The sequence below is a fragment of the Oryctolagus cuniculus genome, chromosome 21 (assembly GCF_964237555.1).
Source record: "Oryctolagus cuniculus chromosome 21, mOryCun1.1, whole genome shotgun sequence".
Taxonomy (NCBI): domain Eukaryota; kingdom Metazoa; phylum Chordata; class Mammalia; order Lagomorpha; family Leporidae; genus Oryctolagus; species Oryctolagus cuniculus.
The window spans coordinates 21953761-21959191 of NC_091452.1; the positions used below are offsets into that span (position 1 = coordinate 21953761).

The 5431-nt window shown below is 39.6% G+C and overlaps 1 protein-coding gene across 5 annotated transcripts in view; it reads right to left on the reverse strand.

Annotated features, from left to right (window-relative positions):
• TTC28 (tetratricopeptide repeat domain 28) overlaps nucleotides 1–5431 on the reverse strand; it is a 689946-nt gene that overhangs the window by 520986 nt on the left and 163529 nt on the right. The window lies entirely within an intron of this gene.

Consider the following 5431-nt stretch of genomic DNA (forward strand, 5'->3'; position numbering starts at 1 on the left):
CCATAAAGCAAGTCTCAGCAAATTCAAAAGAATTAGAATCATACCATGCAGCTTCTCAGACCATAAAGGAATGAAGTTGGAAATTAGCAACTCAGGAATCCCTAGAGCATACGCAAACACATGGAGATTGAACAACATGCTCCTGAATGAACAATGGGTCATAGAAGAAATCAAAAGAGAAATCAAAAACTTTCTGGAAGTAAATGAGGATAACAGCACAACATACCAAAACTTATGCGACACAGCAAAAGCAGTGTTAAGAGGAAAGTTTATATCAATAGGTGCCTACATCAAGAAATTGGAAAGACACCAAATAGATGAGCTTTCAATTCACCTCAAGGATCTAGAAAACCTACAGCAAATCAGACCCAAATCTAGTAGGAGAAGAGAAATAATTAAAATCAGAGAAGAAATCAACAGGATTGAATCAAGAAAAACATTACAAAAAATCAGCCAAACGAAGAGCTGGTTTTTTGAAAAAATAAACAAAATTGACACCCCATTGGCCCAACTAACTAAAAAAAGAAGAGAAAAGACCCAAATCAATAAAATCAGAGATGAAAAAGGAAATGTAACAACAGACACCACAGAAATAAAAAGAATCATCAGAAATTACTACAAGGACTTGTATGCCAGCAAACAGGGAAACCTATCAGAAATGGATAGATTCCTGGACACATGCAACCTGCCTAAATTGAACCAGGAAGACATCGAAAACCTAAACAGACCCATAACTGAGACAGAAATTGAAACAGTAATAAAGGCCCTCCCAACAAAGAAAAGCCCAGGACCAGATGGATTCTCTGCTGAATTCTACCAGACGTTTAAAGAAGAACTAACTCCAATTCTTCTCAAACTATTCAGAACAATCGAAGAAGAGGGAGTCCTCCCAAATTCTTTCTATGAAGCCAGCATCACCTTAATTCCTAAGCCGGAAAAAGATGCAGCACTGAAAGAGAATTACAGACCAATATCCCTGATGAACATAGATGCAAAAATCCTCAATAAAATTCTCGCCAATAGAATGCAACAACACATCAGAAAGATCATCCACCCAGACCAAGTGGGATTTATCCCTGGTATGCAGGGATGGTTTAATGTGCGCAAGACAATCAATGTGATACACCACATTAATAGACTGCAGAAGAAAAACCATATGATTATCTCAATAGATGCCGAGAAAGCATTTGATAAAATACAACACCCGTTCATGATGAAAACTCTAAGCAAACTGGGTTTGGAAGGAACATTCCTCAATACAATCAAAGCAATCTATGAAAAACCCACAGCCAACATCCTATTGAATGGGGAAAAGTTGGAAGCATTTCCACTGAGATCTGGTACCAGACAGGGATGCCCACTCTCACCACTGCTATTCAATATAGTTCTGGAGGTTCTAGCCAGAGCTATTAGGCAAGAAAAAGAAATTAAAGGGATACAAATTGGGAAGGAAGAGCTCAAACTATCCCTCTTTGCAGATGACATGATTCTTTATTTAGAGGACCCAAAGAACTCTACTAAGAGACTATTGGAACTCATAGAAGAGTTTGGCAAAGTAGCAGGGTATAAAATCAATGCACAAAAATCAACAGCCTTTGTATACACAGACAATGCCATGGCTGAGGAAGAACTTCTAAGATCAATCCCATTCACAATAGCTACAAAAACAATCAAATACCTTGGAATAAACTTAACCAAAGACGTTAAAGATCTCTACGATGAAAATTACAAAACCTTAAAGAAAGAAATAGAAGAGGATACCAAGAAATGGAAAAATCTTCCATGCTCATGGATTGGAAGAATCAATATCATCAAAATGTCCATTCTCCCAAAAGCAATTTACAGATTCAATGCAATACCAATCAAGATACCGAAGACCTTCTTCTCAGATCTGGAAAAAATGGTGCTGAAATTTATATGGAGGCACAAGAGACCTCGAATAGCTAAAGCAATCTTGTACAACAAAAACAAAGCTGGAGGCATCACAATACCAGATTTCAGGACATACTACAGGGCAGTTGTAATTAAAACAGCATGGTACTGGTACAGAAACAGATGGATAGACCAATGGAACAGAATTGAAACACCAGAAATCAACCCAAACATCTACAGCCAACTTATATTTGATCAAGGATCTAAAACTAATTCCTGGAGCAAGGACAGTCTATTCAATAAATGGTGCTGGGAAAATTGGATTTCCACGTGCAGAATCATGAAGCAAGACCCCTACCTTACACCTTACACAAAAATCCACTCCACATGGATTAAAGACCTAAATCTACGACCTGACACCATCAAGTTACTAGAGAACATTGGAGAAACCCTTCAAGATATTGGCACAGGCAAAGAGTTTCTGGAAAAGACCCGGGAGGCACAGGCAGTCAAAGCCAAAATCAACTATTGGGATTGCATCAAATTGAGAAGTTTCTGTACTGCAAAAGAAACAGTGAGGAGAGTGAAAAGACAACCGACAGAATGGGAAAAAATATTTGCAAACTATGCAACAGACAAAGGGTTAATAACCAGAATCTACAAAGAGATCAAGAAACTCCACAAAAACAAAACCAACAACCCACTTAAGAGATGGGCCAAGGACCTCAATAGACATTTTTCAAAAGAGGAAATCCAAATGGCCAACAGGCACATGAAAAAATGTTCAAGGTCATTAGCAATCAGGGAAATGCAAATCAAAACCACAATGAGGTTTCACCTCACCCCGGTTAGAATGGCTCACATGCAGAAATCTACCAACAACAGATGCTGGCGAGGATGTGGGGAAAAAGGGACACTAACCCACTGTTGGTGGGAATGCAAACTGGTCAAGCCACTATGGAAGTCAGTCTGGAGATTCCTCAGAAACCTGAAGATAACCCTACCGTCCGACCCAGCCATCCCACTCCTTGGAATTTACCCAAAGGAATTTAAATTGGCAAACAAAAAAGAGGTCTGCACCCTAATGTTTATTGCAGCTCAATTCACAATAGCTAAGACCTGGAACCAACCTAAATGCCCATCAACGATAGACTGGATAAAGAAATTATGGGATATGTACTCTTTAGAATACTATACCGCAGTAAGAAACAACGAAATCCAGTCATTTGCAACAAAATGGAGGAATCTGGAACACATCATGCTGAGTGAAATAAGCCAGTCCCAAAGGGACAAATACCATATGTTCTCCCTGATCGGTGACGACTGACTGAACACCAAGAGGGAAACCTGTTGGAGTGAGGTGGACACTATGGGAAATGGTGGCTTGATCAGCATAGCCCTGACTGTTAATGAACAACTAAATACATTATCCCTCTTAGTAGTTTTTTTTATCTGTTCTACTTAATATGACTGGTTTAGATCTGTAATTGATGCACAGTTATTCTTAAGTGTTGAAAATTAACTGAAATGTGATCCCTGTTGAACATGGTGGTGGGAATGGGAGAGGGAAGAGATGTATAATTTGGGACATGCTCAGGCTGACTTGCCCCAAGTGGTGGAGTTGGAAGCATACCAGGGGATTCCAATTCAATCCCATCGAGGTGGCATGTACCAATGCCATCTCACTGTTCCAGGTGATCAGTTTCAGTTCACAGTTGGTCATGGTGAAGGAACTGGGAGTCAAAGGGAGCACATAGACAAGTCTAGTACCTGCTAACGCTAACTGATGGAGTAAATAAAGGGGAGAGTGATCCAACATGGGAAGTGAGATACTCAGCAGACTCATAGAATGGCAGATGTCCTAAATAGCACTCTGGCCTCAGAATCAGCCCTAAAGGCATTCGGAGCTGGCTGAAAAGCTCATGAGAGTATTTCAGGCATGGAAAGCCAAGACACTCTGGCAAAAGATCTCTGCGAGTGAGATCCCAGTGGAAAGAACAGGCCATCAAAGAAGGAGGTACCTTTCTCTGAAGGGAGGAGAGAACCTCCACTTTGACTATGAGCTTGTCTAAACAAGATAAGAATCGGAGAACTCAGAGGGCTTCCATAGCCTTGGAAACTCATGACTGGAGCATAGGGAGATTACTGATGCCATAGACAGGAGTGTCAATTGGTAAAGTCAACAACAGGAGTCACTGTGCACTTACTCCTCATGTAGGATCTCTATCCTTAATGTGCTGTACATTGAGATTTAATGCTATAACGAGTACTCAAACAATATATTTCACTTTGTGTTTCTATGGGGGTGCAAACTGTTGAAATCCTTACTTAATGCATACTAAACTGATCCTCTGTAAAAAAAAAAAAAAAAAAAAAAGAGAAGAAATTAGCAATTCCCAACTTGACTCTCACTGGGATTAAACATGACAATAGGTCTGCTCTGATTTCATCATCATTTTAAAAAATCATCTATTATTTTTCACTTTATGTTTCTGTTTGGGAGCAAACTGTTGAAATCCATACTTAATGTATACTAAGCTGATCTTCTGTATATTAAGATAATCGAAAATGAATCTTGATGTGAATGGAAGGGGAGAGGGAGTGGGAAAGGGGAGGGTTGTGGGTGGGAGGGACGGTATGGGGGGAAAGCCATTGTAATCCATAAGTCGTACTTTGGAAATTTATATGCATTAAATAAAAGTTAAAAAAAAAAAAAACAAGGTGATTATTAATACATGCTACCATATGGATAAACTTAAAACACAATCTAAGTGAAAAAAGCCAGGCACAAAAGAGAAGATATTGTATGTATCTATTTATATAAAATGTCCAAAAATAGGCAAATCTACAGAGCAATAAAATAGATGAGTAGTTGCCAAAGGCTGGAGGTTGAGCAGAGGAGAGTGGGTGGGGGATAGGGAGTGACTGCTAATGGGTTTTAGGTATCTTTTTGGAATGATAAAAATGTTCTGGAATTAGATAATGATGATATATGCAAGACTCTACAAATATACTAAAGGACTTTTAATTGTATACTTGGAAAGGGTAGACTTTATAGTATATGAATTTTGTCTCAATAAAGCTGCAATTTTTTAAAAGACAAAACAAAACCCAATAAATATGTGACTTACAAGGGATAGACTTTATAGAGACATAGAAAGATCTGAAGTAAAACTAAAAGAAAGCTGGCATAGCTACAAGAGTATCAGACAAAAGAAGCAGTACTAGAGAGACATTTCATAGTAAAAAGTTTAAAACAATGGTTTAAGGGGCCAGCACTGTGGGCGCGGTGGTTAACTACCTGTAGTGCTGGCATCCCATATAGATATTGGTTCAAGTCCCGGCTGCTCCACTTCTCATCCAGCTCTCTGCTATGGCCTGTGAAAGTGGTAGAAGATGGCCCAAGTCCTTGGGCCCCTGCACCCACGTGGGAGACTCAGAAGAAGCTCCTGGCTCCTGGCTTCAGATCAGTGCAGCTCCAGCCATTGCAGTCAACTGAGGAGTGAACCAGTGGATGGAAGACCTCTCTCTCTCTCTCTCTCTGCTCTCCTTTTCTCTG